The 20,622-nt window shown below is 58.4% G+C and overlaps 1 protein-coding gene across 3 annotated transcripts in view; it reads left to right on the forward strand.

Moving 5' to 3' along the window:
* The first annotated feature begins 484 nt into the window (after positions 1-484).
* The window catches only part of CNTFR (ciliary neurotrophic factor receptor), a 40,065-nt gene continuing 19,927 nt past the window's right edge, over positions 485-20,622 (forward strand). Inside the window, exons 1-2 of one of the 3 annotated variants that reach the window (XM_082402448.1) lie at positions 485-504; positions 9,295-9,409. The gene's annotated coding sequence lies outside the window, so the exon portion shown is untranslated. Of the gene's footprint in view, positions 505-636; positions 656-1,441; positions 1,619-9,294; positions 9,410-20,622 lie in introns of those variants that run through there. The other 2 variants (XM_082402449.1, XM_082402447.1) reach the window with 2 other exon arrangements.

The following is a 20,622-nucleotide window of genomic DNA, read 5'->3' on the forward strand; positions in this document are numbered from 1 at the left end:
GGTTTTTCCTCTGCAATGGGAGTCCCTGAGGCATTTGTTGGGAAAGGGCCCGGGCGCTCTGGGCAGCCTACTAGGGATGGGTGTGAGGAAGCAGCGAGATACTTCCTTCCCCGCTCCCCGCCCCCAGGCCTTGCGCAGCTCCCGGGAGGGGCTAGGTGCAGGGATTATGGGTCAAAGGTCAGGTGAAAAATCCGTGGGGTGGGAATGGGGGCGGGCCACTCTTTCTCCGCCGCTGGCGTTCACCCTTTCTGTTGCGCTCTCCTGTGGCCTCAGAAGGAGTCAGGTTGTCTAACCTTAATCCCCCATGTAATAGCCAGACCGGAGGCGCGGGGGCCAGTGAAGTGAGCACACCCGCCCCTCAGAGGCCCAGGCTGCGACGGGAAAGCTCGAGGGGTGAACCTCCAGCGCCAAACTCTGGCACTCGCGCTCCGGCACTGCAGGTCCAGGCATAAAGGGCGCACCCTCCCTACGCCCCGCATCCCATTGGCGGTCACTCCTCAGGCCGTATGTCCAGGGGTGGGGGGGGTGGGTGAAGAAGGAGAGGGTAGTTGTGGCGTGTCACCGGAGACTTGGTGGGAGGCGAGGGCCTAGGTTCCCAGCCTGGTCCATGCTGGGTCATGCAAGCAAATAGACTCCTTCCTTCAGCGCGAGGGGTGTAAGTGTCTGTGCCTGGGCGGGGTGTGGGGTGGGGTCGTTGTTGGGGGGCGATAGGAATAGGGGAGGCGCGGAGACCTATGGCCTACCCTGCCCAAAGTGGGGCCTGGGGGCTCTGGCTCGCGCTCTTCTCACGGAGATGCTGGCGGGAGGACCCCGAGAGTTGGCCCGGGGTGTGCCAGGGTGTCGGTGCGAGGCAGTCAGGGCCTGAACGTGCGGGAGTGTGCGCAGCGGAGACCTGGCCAAGGCTGAGTGAGCGAGTGAGTGTGAATGAGCGACCCGGGGGACTGGGTGCGCGCCCAGCGGCCCTGAGGGATCCAGCGGAGTGGGTGTGGGTGTGTGTGCGCGCGCGTTTTTGAGACCCGCGGTCGAGGCTGCACATGAAGCGCGGGGACTACAGCCGTCTGGAAGGCGTTCCCGAGAGAGGGCGAATGCGAGGGGGCCAAGCGTGCCAGTGCGGGCGAGTGTGCCCGCGGGGGGTAGGGTGCGTGCCAGCACGAGGCGAATGGGAGCGGGGGCTCACAGGCCTACGCAGGATGAGTGTGCCCGCGCGAGCGGGCCGCGCGTGCCAGGCGCGGGAGCGTGCCAAGGCGGGGGCACGCGGGGGCCGTGGCCGGGAGGGGGTCGTGGCGCGCGGCCGCGGAGGCGCGGGGAGACCAGGCGGGAGGGGGAGGGGAGCGAGAGCGCGCGCGGCCGAGCGGGCGCCCGCGGTCACATGGGCGAGGGAAGGAGGGAGGGAGCGCGCGAGGGAGGGAGGAGGATGGGGGGGTTAAAGCCGCCGAGCGCCGGGGAGCCGGTGCAGAGCGGGCGGCGGCGGCGGCAGCGGACGCGGCGGCTCCAGCCGGCGCGGCGCGGGGCTCGGCGGCGGGATCTGGCAGCGGTGCTAGCTCCGCGCTCCCTGCCTCACTCCCTGCTGGGAACGGTCGAAGGTCGAGGCGCGGAGCGCCGGCGGCCCGAGGGCGCGGTGAGTACCCAGCGCGGACCGCGCGCGGCCGGACCCTCAAACCCTCCGGCTGACCTACAGACCCGCGGCCCTCGTGCGCGCGGGAAGAGGGAGGGGACGTGCATGGGCCCGCGACCGGGGGGGAGGGGGACAGGAAAGTTCACGGGAAACTTTGCCCGTAAACTCGGGGGCGGGGGCGCAGGAGAAGCTGCCCCCCACGTCCGGGCGCGCCGGGGGTTGGGCGTGGTGGGAGGGGGGGCGACAATCGGCTGGCGGGAGGTGGCAGGGGCCAACTGCCCTAGCCTCCCTGTTCTCCCTCACCGCTCAGCAGCGCGCGCAGGGTCTGGGAAAATTCCGGAGCGGGGGGGGGGGGGGGTGTCGCAGTGACCCCCGCGCGCCCAGAGGCGGCTTCTTTCTCCAGCAGAAATCTGGACTTAAAAGCGCCCAGGGGTGTGAATGGACGGTTGCGCGTCTGCCAGTGTATTTGTGTCCGTGTGAATCCGCTTGTGTGTGTGTGTGTGTCAGCGTGAGCCCGCCTGTGGTTTTCTCTTGAGTCCGCCTGGATGTATCTCCATTTAGTGGGTCTCCTCCAGTATCTCTTTGTAAGTGTTCCTGTGTTGTGTGTCCGTGTGGGTCCACCTGTGGTGTATCCCCGTCTCTTTGTGAGTCTGTCGGTGTGTGTCTCCCACAGTGCGGCTCTACATGAGCCGGCCTGGGTATCCCTGTGTTGCTCGGAGGAGTGTATCTCCCCGTGCGTGGGGGCTGGGCCGCGGGGAGGTCACCAGACGGACAGCTCTCCTCCTCGCCTCCTCTCCTCTCCCGAGCCTCTCCTCTTGCGCTCCCTAGACCCCCTCCCCCCTTCAGTAGCTTCTGGCGGGTAGGACTATTTCATGCCTTGTTGAAAATTCAGGATTTTCTTTCTCTTTCCGTCTAGTCTCTCTCTTTGAGAAGCCTCTGTGTGTGTCTGTGTGGCTGGCAGCTTGTCTGCAACACTGGGTGTGTGTCTGCATGCTGTTGTAGGAGTGTGTCTGCAACGCTAGTTGTGTTGCCTGTAATACTTGGTATATTTGTGTCTGTGTCGCTAGGGTATTCGTGTGGCTGTAGTCACTGAAGTGGTGGGAGTATGAAATGCTGGGTGTGTTTGTGCATCTGTAACTGCTGTTTGTCCAGGGGGTCTGAAACACTGAGTGCATTTTTGTGTGTCTAACTCTGGGTGTGATGGTGTACCAATGCATGTATGGGGGTGGTGGGACTTGAACAATTGGATATTCCTACGGCTGTAGGGCTAGCCGGGGCTTGGCGGGTGGAGGCGGCTGTGTCTCAATAAACTGCGCATCCCTGCTCCACTGCCAAAACCCACACAAATCTTCTGGACTGGTTCTTAGGGCTCCTGGTCAGGATCGGTGACATGCAGCCAAGGTTCACACTCCATCACAGTTAATACTCCAACTGGGACCCTGAGCCTTATGTGAAAAGTAGGAATTTAAAGGTCACACTCAAGACTTCTAGGGGCTCTGGAATTCATCCTCAGCTTCACACTGGGACACTTAAACTCATATGGACTCGCACCAAGAAATTACACCAGGACAATGAACTTGCACTCAGATTCACACTTATGTTCTTGTCATATCCAGTGATACACTTCAGTCCTGTAGTTTACACTCAGACTCACATTGGGACTCTAGGCTCACACTTTAGATTCACATTTCTGTCCTGAGGCTCATAGGTTAACATTGAGACCTAGAGCCCATGCTCAGAACACACTGGAGTCCTAGGGCTCACACTGGGACTCACACTAAGACCCTGGAGCTTTCTCAGATTCACACATTCTGAGGCTCACACTCAGACTCACATGGAGAACCTGGGGCCCGCATTTGAACTCAAAGACTCACGTAGGACACTGGGGTTGATACACTCATGCTCACATCAGTTCACCCTCAGATTCACACTAGAACATGCAAGATTCTCACTTCCATCCTGGGATCACTTAGGGACCCAGACTTATAAAGGGACCCCAGTGCTCACACTCAGACTCACATGGGGAAATGTAGCTCACATTCAGAAAGCCCTGAAGACCAGGGGCTCACATTCAGACGAACACTAGGTCTCTAATGCCTATACTGACTTGTTTGGGAATCCTGGGGTTCACAGACTCACACTTCCGTCCTGGGGCTTACAGTCACATGCACACTGGGACCTACATTCACAGTCAAACCTATACTTGCATCTTGGAGTTCACACTCAGATTGACATCCCTGTCAATTACATTAAACTTGCTTCCATCCTGGGGCTTGTGCTCAGACCCACACTAGGGCCCTAGTGCTCACACTCAGACTCATGCTTGCACCTTGAGGCTTTCATATTCACATGGGAGCCCTGGGGTTCACACTTAGAATGACACACAGTTATGCTTCCATCTGGGGCTCACATTCAAACCCACATTAGGATTGTGTTCACACTCCCAGTGGAACTTAGAACTCATAGTTAAATACACCCATGCTTATGGTGTGTCTCAGGGCAGTTGGGGACAGGAACAAGATCTGTCCTCTCCAAAGGTGGGGAGGGGAGGAGATACACGTTTGGTCACGTCTCTTACTTGGGTTGTGGGCTGATGGAGAGGGTGGTGGGAAACACTGACCCAGTAAAATTTTTCTGCCTTTTCTTCCAGAGGAGACTAGGCTCTCATGGCAGGGAGGTTGAGTGGCTTTTTTGGTACAGGGGTGACATGTACCCTTAGAGTTCCCCCATGTACATGCACATCCCCCTTAAATAGTTTTGGGTACCCTTCCTGTGATAGAGAGGGTCAGGTATGGGGAAATGAGATTCATGTTCTCCCAAGACATCTCCCCCACCCAATCATCCTTAGGATGGGAGAGGTGTGAAGATTGACTTGGTGAGGTGTAGACCTCTGGCTCCTTTGACCTTTCCAGGATGGTGAATCTCTGATTTTAAGGGAGATGGTAGCCCCAGATCTGTGGTGAGAAGGTGGCTGGAGGAGAAGACTAGACTGGAACCCACCCGCTTCTCTCTCCTCTGCCCTGGCTGGAAAGGGGTTGGACCAAGTTATGTTGTATCTCACAGTGTCTCCTGGAATGCCTGAGTCCTTATTCTGTCTCCAGGGTATGCCCAGGGTTCTCCACTCTGCTTCTTCCCAAAAGAGCAATAGCCCTGGGGAGGGGGGGCAATTGGGTCAGGTTGCAACCAACCTTAGGACTCCACCTGCCTTGGAGACACTGCCCGGGGCTTTATATACCTTCCCACTGTGGAGGCCAGTGGGCGGGGCTGCTGAGGTACCTGAGCATCCCTTGGGAGCCCACGAAGTAGGGACCTGGCCCTCAGGCTCAGATGGCTAGGCTGTAACTGCTCCTTGTCCCAGAGGGGGACACGTGCTCTCCAGCCCCCCTATGGGAGTGGGGGGCTCGAAGGCGAAGTGCCCTGCTCTGCCCTCCCATGGCGAGTTGAAGTGTAAATGAATCGGAAACAGATGGAGCATATTTTCTTTGAAATGCAGGTGGGTTGGGGGGGAATCCTGTGTGCCTGGTTGGGAGGGGGGGGCGTCCCAGAGAACAAGGAGGCTGAGAAGAGAGAGCTGACCCCTCCTCCAGACCCGCTGTGGGGTTGCGGGGAGTGGTGGAGACCTCAGCTGTGTAAACTCCTGTGGCCCAGGGTGACCACACCCACCCCGGCTCCTGGCTTCCTGTGGGGAGGGGCTGGGGTGCCTAGTGGTTCCTGTGGGCTGAGAGCCCTGAGGTCATCACCCCCCTTTACCTCTGCAGAGGGCAAAGAGAGCTCCCAAAGCACAGAGCATGCTGGGTTGGGGGTCACCAGAGCCAAGGAGTGGGAGGAAGAGCTGGGGCAGATGTGGGGAAGAGTTAGACCCTGCTGCTGCGGGGAACCAGCTCCCAGAAGCTGGGGCTGGAGCTACAGTGGAAGGAACTGAAGTTAGACTATGGTGGTGACTTCTGGGCAGTCCAAGGGCCCGTCCTGGGGTTTAGGAATGGACTGAAGCATCCTCAGTCCTGAAAGAAGTCAGCATGCCCCACCATATATTACCTGTACTTCCTCTTCACAGTACTCACCAAGGCTGCATAGTAATTGCCTGTGAACTCTGGGACCTAGGGACTGGGGTCTGCTTTGCTTACCACCCACCCACCCTGCCCCTGGCACAGACCAGGTACACAGTGGGAGGGCATTGCTGAGTAAATAATACATCTTTTTCTCTCTAGCCAGACTGAGTGCTGTTGGTGGGCAGGACCATGTCCCTAACTCCTGGCACAGTACCTGGCAGGGATTAGGTGCTCAAGAAATGTTGAGGAATGAACATTGAGTGGGACAGACCATGGGGAGAGGGGACTCTCTGGGGTTTGTGGCTTGAGACCCAACAGCCTCTGTTGTATAACCCTGTTTGGCTCAAAGGACCCCTGAGTGATTTGCAGCTAGACTAAAGGAAGGACTTCCCTGCCTTCAGGGAAGGAGTGCAAAGGATAGGCAGCTTCTTTCTTGAAAAGGTCTGGACTAGGTGAGACTGGGGCAGGGCAATGACCCTGCTTCTGTGGCAGAGGTCAGAGGTCACCTCTGTCCTCTCCCCAGCTTCGGGATTTTTCAGAAGATGGGAAAGTCCTTTTCTCCCCACGTGGTTGTGAGCATGTCATGTCCCTTGCTCTCTCTAGGTCTGGGTTTCTTGGACTATAGCTAAGGCAGTGGACCCCATGTCTGAGCCTTTGAGGCTAGGTTCCGAGTTTGTTTAGCTGCTGTGGGCACCACGGACTGTCTGTATTGGTTATTAATGTCTGTCTGAGAACACAGGGTTCGGATCCTAAAAATACCCTGTCCATCCAGAGCCAAGGAGTTGCTGGTGTGGGTCAGTGTAGCAGTGGCTGCATCTTGATCGGATAGGCACAGAGGCAGGAGAGACTGGGAGAGTGTGGGGAAACTGAGGCAGCATGGGCGAGAGTTGCACAGGAGACAGAGCCTTTGTTTTATATGGAACAAAGGTTTATAAAATAGTGGTGCCAGTTAGTCAAATTATGGCAACATTTAGGGTAAACTGTTATCCTGCACTGCAGAGAATTTCTTTCTCAGAGAGCCTGGAGATACATCTGATATCAGACATAAAAATCAAGTAGTCAATAGTACTCATTTCAAGTCCAGCTTCAGGATGTTCCAAAATAGTGTGTGGCAAAGAACAAAATCTTCCCCAAGTAGCCTTTTCTGAGCCACTGCCTCCATCCCTACCTCCTAGAGCTCTTCCTTGCAGCCCAAGACCCAATGAGGTTCTTCCACACCCTATTCTATAGGTCCCCACCTCACTTCTGACCCCCATGCCTCTGTGTAGCCCCTCTCCCCCAGGAGAAAGGAACTGCACAGTGGGCCCCAAAAGGTAAGAAGAGCCCCAGCCTCTGAGGGCAGATGTCACGTGACCCTGGCCCATGAGCTGACCTTTCTGGGCCCCTCCGTGAAATCGTGAGATGAGGGGCTGGGCCCTGGCCCAGGCCCTGAAAGAAGGCGGTTTTGGCACCCATCCAGGTCCTTGACGTCAATGACTCTCCAAATAATGGAATCAATATTGGGGGGTGGGGGCCAGCGTGAACCAGGCCCCAGCGATTAGAAACAGATCAGCACAAACCCGCAGCTGATTCTGATAGAGCTGCCTTGGAGAGCTAGGGTGGGAGGCCTGGAAGGAGGTGGACCTGGGGGGGCTCAGGAATGGAGGCGGAGCCACGGCGTGTCCAAAGCGTGAGAGTACACAAGTGGGCAGAGACTCTGGGGCTGCCTGGGTTGGAATGATGGGGTGGGAAAAGGGGGGCTGTCCTCGTCCCTTCCTCCTTTGAGCCTGTGGGGTTCCAAGGCTGGGGAAGCTTTGTGAATGGAAACTTCTTCCAGCCAGTGAGTGATGAAGAGTGGGCAAGGGGAGTTCAGAGTTCATTCCTCTCTGTGTCCCCAGACCTGGGCCTCTAGGCCATATTAGGGGTCACAGGTTATACCCAGGGAAGGGGGAGAGTTCTGAGTGAGACCTAAGGGAAACGACCTTTTGCTTGGGGGCATTGGGCATTAATCCAAAATAGAGAAATGGGTATTCCCCTTCAGGCTGGGGGTCTGGTCTCCTTCCCTAGCCCATGTCCTCTCAGCCCTGTAGAAGGCAGCAGGTGAGGATGGAGGGGGCCGTGGGGTCCACAGGGGGCTGGCCTGGTGGCAGCTGACAAAAAACAGGAAGAAGGGCTGGGGGAGTGGCTGTAATTACGGGGCATTTATTATTAATCAGATGAAATTGCTGGAAGCAGCTGGTGTAATGTGTGTAGTGATACAGACTCTGCATGCCCCCAACACAGGCACACTCGAGTGCACACTTACACACGTACCACACACTGCCTGAGTCTTGTTTGTTTTCACAGTTTTCTTCTTGTGAAGGTGGGATGGTTCTATATGTCTGTGTCTATCCTTCTGTGTTTTTTCATGTTGGCCTGTATCCTCCTCTCCCTCTATTGTCTCCTTTTCCCGCTGTCTCTGTCATTCCTTGGTCCCGTGTGTCTGTCTCTGTCTTCCTGTCTTTGGGCCTACCTATCTTTTGGTGTGTCTGTATCTGTTACCACCAGCCAGCCTGTCTCTAACACCTTGTTTTAGTTTCTGGCCATCTCTCCCTGGTTGGTGGTACCTCTGCCTCTCTGGGCAGAGTTGGATGACATGGAGTCCCTTTCTCATGGGTATGTGTTTAGGCACTTGATCATGCCTTTGGCAGACACATCTGGGACCTGTTTTGGCAGGGAGAGGAGCAGTTGAACCCTGAGAATCTTCCGGGGTCTTGTAGAAGTCGAGGGCTCTGTTAGGTAAGTGGAGTCCTAGAAGCAACAGTGACTTTCAGAATAGCCAGCTTTCTTACCAACTACCAGTCATGTGACTTTGGGCAAGGTGCTTTTGTTCTCTGAGCCTCAGTTTTCCCACCTGCAAAAACTGTATGTTAAGTCCTCAGCATGGTATCTGGCTCATCAAGGACGCTGAGCAAGTGTTAGCTGTTCCTGTTACTATTGGGAAAGTCACTGTGTTGGTGGGAGAGAGATCTGCAGAGCCAAACTGGTATAGCAGAAGGGCTTTGGAGCTAGATTTGCCCTCATATCTATGCTCTGGAACGGATCAACTGTGTGGTCTTGGGCAAGTTAACCTCCCCAAATCTCAGTTTTTTCAGCTGTCAAATGGGAATAATAATAGAACCTACCTCACGGAGAAGTCATGAAGATTAAATGAGATCATGCATATAAAGTGCCTAACTGTTCCTGACACATAACAGATGCTCAATAAATCGTAGTGGTGATGAGGAGAAAACAGTATGATGGTGGGTGTTTATGCCCTGCTGGGGGCCGTGTGTCTCTGTGTGAGTATGCATGGGAGAATATCTGTGACATGGAGGTGCTTGTGTCTGCGAACTGGTTGTGTGGGGATTTTGGATTGTCTTTGGGTGCGTATCTATGTGTGGTGTCAGGCCACTGGCTTCTGGCCTCCTTTTGTCTCTGTGGTTCAGAACCTGAGGTCTGCAAAGGGTGCTGCAGGGAGTCTGGATCACTCCCAACTTTTTCTCTTCTAGACACTTACTGCGGCCTGCCTCAGTCTCTCCTTCTCACAGTGGGGTTGTGAGTGTGAAATGAGCTCTGAGTTGGACTAAGGTCTCTTCTGTGGCCTCTGATTTGTGCCCTTTGCCCTTCTAGAATCCAGCCTTGTCACATCGTCCCGCCTCCTTGGTTTTGGAAGTCTCAGGAAGAGTTTGGTCTGGAGGAGGAGGAGGGACATTGATGTGCTCGGTGTGCGGCCAGCGGTGAAGAGGTACGTGCTGGGGACCCAGGGAGGCCGGTCGGTTTCAGGGCATCTGGCAGGTGCACTGGGGCTGTGGGTCTGGGGATGTGAGTGAAGGAGGGCCTGAGAGCCCTTCCTGCTCCCCCCTCCTCCTTCCTCCTGAGGCTTTTCATGCCCTCATGACAGGCCTGTAAAGGGGAAGAGACTTACCCACAGTCACACAGGCAAGGGCAAAGCCAGGTCAGAAAACTGGGTTCTGCACTGAGGGAGCTGAATCTGGATGTGGGAGTATGTTTCTGTCTCACCGTTAGGCTCGCTCTCTGCCCCCAAAGCATCTCTCTGGCTTGACAGCAGGGAGCAGCTGGGCTTGGAGGAGATGGGATGGAGGGTCAGAAAGTCCAAAATCTTCTGAGGCCAGCCTCGGGGGCTGGGCCTGACTCTCCCCGCCTTTCATTCTGGCCAGGCAAGGGCCCTGGATTGGCAGCCCCCAGGGTGGGGGTGTCCATGGGATCGAGGCGCGCTGGAGCGGAACGGAAGGGCCTATTGTCCGAAACCCGCCAGAGGCCCACAAAGGCCCGGCGGGGCTTTTCATCTCAGCTCCCAAACAGACTGGCCATTTTCCCGGCCTGGGAGTTGGGGGGGTGGGGGGGTGGGGCTGACCCTTCAGAACTAGGAATGGGGTGTTGTTGAGGGTACAGGGGGTGGTATCCAGGCTGACAACATGGCCATAAAAGGGACAAAATGGAGCTGGGGTTCTGAAGAGGAGGAAGGGAGGCTCCAGAAGGCTGGAGAGAGTTAAGCTTCTGTCTCACTGTTCCCAGAGGACCTAGGGACTTGGAGTGGGGGATCTGACAGAAGTTCAGATTTACCCAATAATAGGGGGCACACCTGGAAGGAGTGTGATGGCCGGTTGGGAAAGTGAGCTGCTCAGCTGTGAGGGCCATAATCCTTCCCCCCGATTGGGGACGTCTTAGGGAGCTGGAACTGGGATCAGAGAAGAGAAGGCTAGTGGTCAGGCAAGAGAATGGGCTCCCTGCAGCAGGAGGGACTGAGGCCAGACAGCAGGAAGGACTTTCTGCCAATGAACAGTAGCTCAGATGCCCTGACCCTGTCCCTGGGGATCCCAGAGGATCACAGAGGCAGGGGAGCTGGAGAATACCCCTGGGGGCTAGGGCTGAGGCAGCTTCTGTGGGGGCAGACGAGGAGGCCGAGAGGGAGGACTTGGCAGTTCTGTCCACCCTCCCGCAGCAGCACCTCCAGCACCACTTTAAAGACAGCTTTTTAATTTAACAAAGTGGATGAAAAACTGTTTTTGGAAATAAAAGATATCTGCTGTCTCCCAGGCTAGCACTCAGCCCTTGCAGAGAACCTCTCTCTGGGTTTCTTCTCGCCGTCGGTGACTCCTTTCCTCTCTCTCTGTCTGTCTCTTTTGTTTGTTTGTTTGTTTGTTTCTGCTCTTCAGCCCCCCAGCTTCCCCTCGGCCTCCCCATCACCCCCCGACCCCCGGCCCCATTCAGCCTCCATGGGAGTGTCATCCTCAGCCTCTTATTTCCGTGTCTCAGTATCTCCTTCTGTCTCTCTGCTCCCAGTCTCTCTCTTCCGGGGCTTGTCTCTCTCTCCTGATTCGTCTCTGTCTCCCAGCCTGTCTCAATCTCTGTCTCCCTTCCCCCCCTCCTTTCTCCCCCAACCCCTGCTCTAAATGGGTCTATTTAAAACACCCGACGCTGCCAAGTCAGAAAAGCGTCTCCTGATAAAGCGCATTAGGCGGAGGGAGGGAGGAGGAGGGAGGAGGGAAGAGGGAGCGGCGGGCAGATGGATTGATCCAAGCCGGTAACCCCATTAATCAGGCATTGTGGATCCCCCTCCCTCCCCCAGCTTCAGCCCCTTCAGAGCTAAAAGCTGCTTAAATATTTATCACCCCTCCCCCATGGGGGCGAGGGGAGGGGTGTGTGGCCCTCGGTGTGAGTGTCCCCAGCCGCCTGGTCTCCCCGCATGCGTGTGTACACATGCGTGCATGTGCTCGTGCGTGCACATCTGACAGGCCCAGGGCCCAACTGTCGTCTTGCCCTCCCACCACTTGAGGGGCTTGCTCCCCTGAGCAGCCTCTGGGGACCTTGGGGTTCTGGCCTGGCTCCTGCCCTTCCTGAAGAGTTGGGCATGCAGAGTAGATACCCTGGGCTCCGTTGGGGGTCCTCATGCCCCCCAAAGTGCAGGACCGGGAGGCATTGCAGTGTCGTTCTCAGGAGGCAAGAAGGGGAGCTTTGGTTCAATGTCCAGATTCCCCCAAATTCCCAGTGCAAGAAGTCACCTGGGAAGTAGAGTTGGGGACTCTACGTTTCTAGACTGCACGAAGGTCCCTTGGAAGGCTGGTGGAGGTTCCGCCTTTCTCCTCACAGGGCAGAAATACGACCTGGGGGTGGGATGGGGGCTTCCCATTACCCTCAGACATGCGGGAGGGCAACCTGGGCCGGGAGGGGGTCCCCATCACCCCCAGAGAATAGAAAGGTGGCCGCTCTCTGGGGGTGATGTGAGTTGGAGCCCCCATGGCAGCAGAGGTCAGCCCTGAGTGAGACCGGCAGGGGTTTGTCCCAATTGGCCCGAGACAACTTGGCCCTGGGTGGGGGAAGGGAGGCCGCGGCCGGCCCTGGGTGTGAGGAGGGGCCCCGGCCCGGAGTCGGGAGGGTCCCTTCCCCCTCCCCTCCCCCTGCATCGAGTGCCACATCTCCTCCTGACTCAGACAATTAGATTCAAAGGATGACCTCACTGCCTGCCGTCCCTCACTCGCTCCCTCCGCTAGCTCGGCTCGCTCGCTCGCCGCGCGCTCCTTCCTCCCCTCCTCCCGGCCCGCTCGCCGCCTCGCCCGCCCGCCCGCCGGGACTCTCGGGGGTGGGGATGGGGGTGGGCGAGGGGGGGACACGCCTGCTCCCCAGGCCGCCCGGGCCCCAGCCCCGAACCCCCGGGGCCCGATGCCCGCGGGCGGCCGGGCGCACCCACGGAGCGCCGGAGGCACCGACTGGGCGCCTGCACGGGGACCCAGGTCAGTGGCCGCGCAGCCGCAGGGCCGGAGAACTTGTCACCCCCGCTGCCGCGGCAGAGACGCCCCCGCCCGCGCCGCCCGCCAGCCCGCCAGCCCGCCTCGCCGCTTCCCGCTCCTTTCTCGGCCCCCGCCCCCCGCGGCTGCTCGGCCCTCCCTCTGCCAAGCTGTCTCTCTTCTCTTCTCTTTCTCCCCCCCCCCAGCCCCCCTCCTCTGCAGCCGGTGGGAGGGGCTGGGACTTCCTGAGGTCCCAGGGATGGGGCCGGGGCCCAGTGGCTGCAACTGGACCAGGCCTCTGAGCGAGGAGGGGGCTCTGGCTGTGTGCGTTGGCCTGGGGGAGGGGACCAGCACCTGGGTGGGAAGGGGGCTACTGAGAGAGAGGCCCAGGGTGTGGGGGACATCTAGACAGAGGGCATGAGCTCCTGATAGCTTTCTTTTCTCCCATCCTGTGGGCCTCTCGCCTGGCTTCATGTGTCCCCACCTCCTAGCTAACTTCAGTCCCCGCGGCCTGGCTTCATTTGGCCCCCACAGCCTACGTTCTTTTGGGCCCTGTCGCCTAGTTTCCGCAGACCTTGCTGCCTGATTTCTTTTGTCCCCACGGCCTGCTCTTCCTAAGTCCCCATCACCTGGCTTTACGGGGTTGCCCTGCCTGGCTTCCTTAGGTTCTGCTGCCCGGCGTTTGCTCCCCCGCCTGGCTTCCATGGAGCCCTCTCAGGCTCACTTTAGGGTGGGGCATCAGGGCTCAAGCTACACCTGGAGTGGCAAGTGGTGAGGATGTCAACAGCATTGCCAATTGTTCTCCAGTTGGGGCCCTGCCAGCACAGCCTGGATTCCTTTCTGCCTGGACAGCGACACAGCGTCCTCTCTTGTGATGGGAGGTGGGGCTGCAGGGTCCAAGGACACTTTAGGATTCTTGTCCTCAGTGGTTTGTCAGAGGAGCACTGGCTTGGCCAGTGCTGTCCCCATCTCTCTTTGGGGTCTGACAGTGATGACAGGGCTTTGGCAGGGGCTGGAGGTTGAGGTCGAGGCCTCATCTCCTTCCCCTTGCCTCCCTTCCTGCAGCCAGGCCTGACATTCAGGTGCCCTATAGACAGTCGTAGGCACAGAGAGGTTTTGAAGAGGCCTGGGGTCACTCAGCAGGTAGCTCGGCTGAGAGCCGCTGCTGCCCCTCATCCTGGAGAAGAGGGGGTGAGGAGGTGAGGCAGGAGGGCCCTGGGGAGCAGGCTGGTTTCTGGGGTTTGCTGGCTCCTGCTGCCACCAGTGCCACCATCTCTTCACCCGGGGGCTCCCTCACCCCTCTGCTCTGGCCAGGATCTCCCCTCATTCCCAAACACTGGCAAAAGCAGGGCCAGGAGAGGAAGGAGCTGAGTAAGGAATAGTCTGTTTCCTTGATTTTCAGGAACTTTCCCTTCCTGCTTTAGGCCACCCTGAGCTTTATCCTCTCTTGCCCCAGGCACAGGCCAGGCAACCCGAGGTCCCAGCATGGAGTATGTATCTGTTTCCTACTGCCGAGCGTGGGGGTGTGAGGGCTGAGGGTGCCGGGGTGGGGGGGGCTCTGCGTTTCTGGAGGTGCTCTGTTATCTGTGTGGAAGGGTGAGTGTTCTGAGTGGGTGCTGGTATCCATATGTGAGACCAGGACTGTTTTGATTGAGTGCGTGTGAGAGAGTCTGTTGTGTGTGACTGTGGCTGTGATTCGTGTGTGTGCGCATACCAGCGTGTGTGAGGCTGTGGCAGCGGGTGTCCACGTGGGAGGCCGTGATGAGTGGCTGTGATGGGAGACTCCAAGTGCCTGTGGCAGCGAGAGGCTGCCTGGGTGTGTCTGTGAAGCTCTGGCTGTGTGTGGTGGAGGTGGGGGACTTTGGGAAGCTCTGCCAGTGGTAGTGAGAGCCCGAGTGTGCGTCCCATCTTGGGGTGAAGTGAGCACTGGGTGTCACGTACCCCTGAATCACTGGTGTGTGTGTGAGCATGTGTGCGCGCATACTCATGCCTGTGTTTACCCATCAGGAACAGATTGCTCTGGCTTCCCCACTGTGCGGAGGGGAGGAAGGGGGAGGAAGGATGGCTTGCTTTTGCCCAGCAGACCAGAAGCTTCCTCAGAAGTAGTGTGTGCAGTGTGCGTGCGTGTTGGGGGGCAGGGAGAACAGCACACGTGAAGACAGTTGACGTTTCTGTTCCCCTGCTCACCTCTGGCTCTGTCGGAAAGACCGTCTTCAGTTCTTTTCGTTACACATCAATGCTTCACATGCACTGCCCACCCCCACCCCCTTTGTGTGTGTGTGTGTGTGTGTGCGTGTGCACGCGTGCACACACAAGCTTGCAAGCATCAACCTCTGTGTATATATTCGAGGGTGTGTCTGCACCATAGCAGTGATGGGGCCAGGGGTGGGGTGTAGTGGGAGATGCTGAGGCAAATAGGTCTTTGTCCCAGCCCCCAAGTGTGGAAAGCTATTCTGTCCATCCTTCTGTCTCCATGGAGGGCTCTGCGGCCTCCTTCCTGCCCCTGCCTCATCTGCTGAGAGCCTGCTCCCCTGTTGGCGGAGGGAGGTCTCAGTCAACCCTGTTGCTCTGCCCATCCCCCGCCTTTCATGGAGTTCTTCCAGCTGTCTAACCTCCTGCTGCAGCGTCTGTCCCTCCAAGAAGGCCAGCCCCCAAGCCCCCACTCCCCCTGGACTTAACCCGACTGGTGTGTGGGCCTTTTCTGGATAGAGGGATCCTCCTGATTCTTCTAGAAGCCAGAAGGGACTCTGGACTGGGGTTAGGGGATGAGGGATTTGGCGCTTGTACCTCAGGTGCTGTGAAGCTATCCAGAGCCCATGTGCCCAAAGGGAGGATATGAACTTATCTGCCCCTTCCTGCTTCCCATTTGAGAGGCAGGGGGCTGGATCAGATGACTTTTGAGGGAGAAAGCCCAGACCTTTTGCACCGAGAGGGCTGCTTAAGTCCAGGCCTGCATATGTGAGCATATACAAGCCGGTGCCCAGGTCACCAGGCAGCATGCAGGCCCCCGAGTGGGGCTCCACATGTGTGCACGGCTGGTGGGATTCAGACTCCCATCTCCCCAGGACACCTCCCAGCTACCCAGCCAGGCCCGTCATGGGAGGCCCGCAACACGCCCGCACACACGTGCAGCAGGGCACGCACATGCTGATCTCAGGGTCCCCACGGTGCAAGAGGCTGGGGGGTGGGGGGTTTGAGCGCTCAGAGTCCAGGCTGCTGCCAAAATCCATCGGAATCTTGTCCCCCCCCAGGCCCCCATCTCCGGCTGTGGAGGTCACAACAGCAGGTGCGGATACCCCCCCCCCCAACTCACTCACATTGGGCCGCCTCCTTTTCCACAACCTCAGCCAGAGGCTGGAGCTGGGGGACCGCTCCCCCTGCCTCCCTCCTGGCCCCCCTCCCACTGGTGCTCAGCTTCTCCTGCCCCCTTCTGCGGGGGAGGAGGGGGCATATGTTTGGGTGGGGTCCTTTCCCCTGAGCACGGGGGCTTGCTCCCGGAGCGGGTGGGGATGGGTAGCCCAGGAGGAGATATGGCTTGAGTCCTAAACCCAGGCATGGCTTCTGGGTCCTGTGCCACCTAGGGTGGGGGCACTGAGAGCTGAGAGGAGGGCCAGGTCTGGATTCAGAGAGAAAGGAGAAAGAGACAGGGGGAGACACCGCGGGGAGTAGGAGCCTGCCCCATGGCCAGCCGGCCCCAGCCCAGGAGCTGGCCCCTGACCCAGGCCCGCCCCCTCCCCCATGGGGGGCCTGCCGGGCCAGCTGCCAGGGGCCAGGCCTCCCTCCTTGGCCTCCGCCCCACCCCCAGCCTCTGGACCGCTCAGGCCTCTGCCCCCCCCCCCCACCGCCCACGCTGTCCAGGCTGCCTAGGCCTGGTGGGATCTGGGGGCCTCCTGGCCTCAGCCCCTCCTCCCCATCCTGGAGCTTCCCGCCCGCGCAGACTGTCTCTCCCAGCCTCCCCCGCAGCCAGCGCTGTTCCTCCCTGCCCACCATGTCCTTGTCCCTGTCTCTGCCCCTGCTCTGTCTCTCATTTTCCCTCTCTGTCTCCAAGTGTAGGTGTCTCTCTTCCTCCACCCTAATTCCTCTGCAGGTCTGAGGCCCCTAGAGTTTCCTAGGCCTTTGAATCAGCGGGTCGTCCTGCCCTGGGTTCTTGCCTCATTCCCAGGATGCATCTTCTAGGGCTGTGGTAGGGAGAGAAGAAGGGGATGAGGCCCCAACACAGAGTGCCTTTTCCCTTACCCTGGGGGACCCTGGAGTCTGGGGTTGCCAAGGGAGACTGGACGCTATGGAGATGTCACCTTGGCCCCTGCTGTGGGCCAGATGCCCTCCATCAGAGGGATGCTTCTGACCTCACACCAGCCCCAGGCTGAGGGGGGTGGGGTCCAGGCCAGTGACCTTCACTGGATCTCAGTTTCTCGGAGGTACCACGTGGGGCCTCCCCGTTCATTCATTGTCCAGGCCAGATTGAACCTACCTGACCCTCAACACACCCACACCAACCAGCACCCTGAAGCCCGAAGCTCAGAACGTGCTATTGCACGTCGACACACACGCAGTCAGAGCTGGGCCCCAGGCAGTGGTGCCCAGAACCCCCAGTCCCATCCTGGATGTGGCAGGGGTTCCCCAGGGTTGGGTTGAATAAGTTAAACTGCCTTGTTTCTGCAGGGGTAAATAGAGGCTTTTCCAGACTCACACTTCCCTTTCTTAGGTTTTGCCTTCAGCTGGGCAGGGGCTGAGGGCTGAGGTGCAGGGCACCTGAGCTCCTACTGGGGCTGGCAAGAGGGGTCTTGGGCCCTGGATCCTAAGCCAGAAACTGGGTAGTTGAGGTCCTTGATCTGGAACGTATCACTGTGTCAGTGTCCCTGCTGGCGACTGTCAGCCTCCGTGGTGTCAGCATTACTGAGGGCTGGTGTTACTCTGTGTGACTGTCCATCTTACTGAGTCTGTCAACATCCCTGTGTCACTGTGGATGTCACTGTCATTGTTAGCCTATGTGACTGTCAGTCTCATTGCATCTTTGATTCTGAGGTTACTGTCATTGTGACTGTGTCAGTGTCAATAGGTGTCATTGCCTTGTTTGTTGATGTCATTGTGTGTGACTGTCACTCACTGCATCATTGTCACTGTGGTGACTGTCAATATCCCTGTGTGTCATTGTCAACTGTGCAACTGTGTCATTTTCACTGGGTGTTGTTATCAGTGTGTAATGTCTTTGTGTCATGGTGGAACAGTGACAGTAAGTTGGGGGCCCAGGGTTGTCTCTTGATGTGTCACCTGTGTGTGTGTGTATGTGTGTGGCAACACTGTGGGGTTCTGTGTCAGGAGAGGTGCTGGGCTTCTGCTTACAAGGGGTTTGGGCTGCTGGGCACTTGCTAGCGGGGTGCCCTCTGTTCCCTCCTCGTTTCTGGGGCTGGGGCTGGCGGCCAGGCTGGGCCTCTGGAAGGGTCTGCAGGGAGCCTGGGCCAGTTTGCATAGCCCTCATCTGGGGCTTTATGGGATTTATGCTCCAGATCTATCCCAGAGCCATGGGGTGTGGACTTGGAAAATTCCTGGGAAAGATGCTCTTTGCCCTGGGATGGGTGGCCTGAGGTGAGCTAGGCTAGGGCAGAGGTGTAGCTTGGATGCCTCTGGCCTCAGCTTCCCTACCTGGGAATGGGTCCAGCGGGGACTCGGAGGGAAGAGGGAAGTGAAATTGGCCTGGGGCCCCCTGGACCTGCAGGTGGGGTGGGATGGGGGTTTTGTCCACCCTTATGCCCTGGGGGCTGGGTTCCTGGATTCATAGGCAGAAGCCCTCCAGCCCTCAGGAAGCCCTGCTCTTGTCTCGGATCAGCCAGCGCTGCTGCACTGGCGGCATCCTTTCCTCACACTGCAGGAGGTGGGTGGGCTTGGAGAGATGCTCTTGGTGGGCACAGAGACCCTGCCGGGGTCTCTGTCACTCTCTCTGGGCCTGTCTCTCCCTCTGTCCTTGAATCTCTGCCCATCTCCTATGTTCCCTGTCTCTCTTCCTGTGCCTCTTCTTCCGTTTCTCCCTGTCTTGGTCTTTTCTTGTCCCTCAGGGTCTCCGCTCACTGCTTTCCCTCTCTCCTTGCCTCTCTGTTCCCCCCTCCCTGGGTCTCTCCCTTTTCTGGGTGTCCCCAACCGTGCAGCATCTGTCGTGGTACCCCATCCCCCCTCTCTGCAGCGGTTGCTCTCAGCAGCGCCCGTCTCCCATGGCTGCAGCCCCGTTGGCCCAGGGCCCGGCCCTTACAGTAACTCATCGGGCTGATGGAGGCGACTTTGATGAAGAAGCCACCCCTCCCCCTGTGGGGACCTGGGTGTGTGTGTGTGTGTGTTTGCTTGTATGCCTTACACTCGTGCCAGGCCATCTCCTCACCCGCACGGCCCTCCCAACTGGGACCAGGAAGGAGCAGGGAGCAGAGGACCACCCTGTCCCTCTACTCCCATTCTGTGATCTAACCTCTGTCCACTCTGCCTGCCCGTCTGCCTCCTGATGCCCTGGTTCCTCTCCCGTGTGGTGGGCAGTGGGCTGGCTCTGAGGTGGAGTATCTTCCTGGCTATGAAGAAAAGGCACGGGAGGACGGCAGAGATGGTCGAGGAGGGTCTGAGGGCACCCTGCAGGGGTTGAGGTGGGGACCAGGTAGGCCTCCAGCCTCATATCTCTCTTTCTCCAGCCCCAGCTCTGAATTTAGCACTGGTTCATCCTGGGTTCGGTTGCTCTGAGTCTAGCGCTGGTTCATCCTGGGTTCGGTTGCTCTGAGTCTAGCGCTGGTTCATCCTGGGTTCGGTTGCTCTGAGTCTAGCGCTGGTTCATCCTGGGTTCGGTTGCTCTGAGTCTAGCGCTGGTTCATCCTGGGTTCGGTTGCTCTGAGTCTAGCGCTGGTTCATCCTGGGTTCGGTTGCTCTGAGTCTAGCGCTGGCTCATCCTGGGTTCGGTTGCTCTGAGTCTAGCGCTGGTTCATCCTGGGTTCGGTTGCTCTGAGTCTAGCGCTGGTTCATCCTGGGTTCGGTTGCTCTGAGTCTAGCGCTGGCTCATCCTGGGTTCGGTTGCTCTGAGTCTAGCGCTGGCTCATCCTGGGTTCGGTTGCTCTGAGTCTAGCGCTGGCTCATCCTGGGTTCGGTTGCTCTGAGTCTAGCGCTGGCTCATCCTGGGTTCGGTTGCTCTGAGTCTAGCGCTGGCTCATCCTGGGCTCGGTTGCTCTGAGTCTAGCGCTGGTTCATCCTGGGTTCGGTTGCTCTGAGTCTAGCGCTGGTTCATCCTGGGTTCGGTTGCTCTGAGTCTAGCGCTGGCTCATCCTGGGTTCGGTTGCTCTGAGTCTAGCGCTGGCTCATCCTGGGTTCGGTTGCTCTGAGTCTAGCGCTGGCTCATCCTGGGTTCGGTTGCTCTGAGTCTAGCGCTGGCTCATCCTGGGTTCCGTTGCTCTGAGTCTAGCGCTGGCTCATCCTGGGTTCCGTTGCTCTGAGTCTAGCGCTGGTTCATCCTGGATTCCTTTGCTCTGAGTCTAGCGCTGGTTCATCCTGGGTTCGGTTGCTCTGAGTCTAGCGCTGGTTCATCCTGGGTTCGGTTGCTCTGAGTCTAGCGCTGGTTCATCCTGGGTTCGGTTGCTCTGAGTCTAGCGCTGGTTCATCCTGGGTTCGGTTGCTCTGAGTCTAGCGCTGGTTCATCCTGGGTTCGGTTGCTCTGAGTCTAGCGCTGGTTCATCCTGGGTTCGGTTGCTCTGAGTCTAGCGCTGGTTCATCCTGGGTTCGGTTGCTCTGAGTCTAGCGCTGGTTCATCCTGGGTTCGGTTGCTCTGAGTCTAGCGCTGGCTCATCCTGGGTTCGGTTGCTCTGAGTCTAGCGCTGGCTCATCCTGGGTTCCGTTGCTCTGAGTTTAGCGCTGGTTCATCCTGGGTTCCTTTGCTCTGAGTTCAGCGCTGGCTCATCCTGGCTTCCGTTGCTCTGAGTTTAGCGCTGGCTCATCCTGGGTTCCTTTCTTCGCCCCACCACTTGCTGACTGTGACTTTGGCCATTGTCTTACCCTCCTAGGCCCGAGGAGCAGCTAAAGATGGGGGAGTGGCCGAGGGTCAGGAGCCAGGCCAGGTGGTAGCAAAGGCCTCAGGGGTCACAGATGCGGGAGGGGTAGCCGAGGCCAGTTGGGGCCTAGAGAGATGAGCTGTGCCAGGGAGGGGCAGCCGGAGCTCCTGGGGCTGTAGCTGGCGGAGCACCCGGTGCAGAGG

This window comes from Balaenoptera borealis (genome assembly GCF_965194805.1).
Source record: "Balaenoptera borealis genome assembly, chromosome: 8".
NCBI lineage: Eukaryota > Metazoa > Chordata > Mammalia > Artiodactyla > Balaenopteridae > Balaenoptera > Balaenoptera borealis.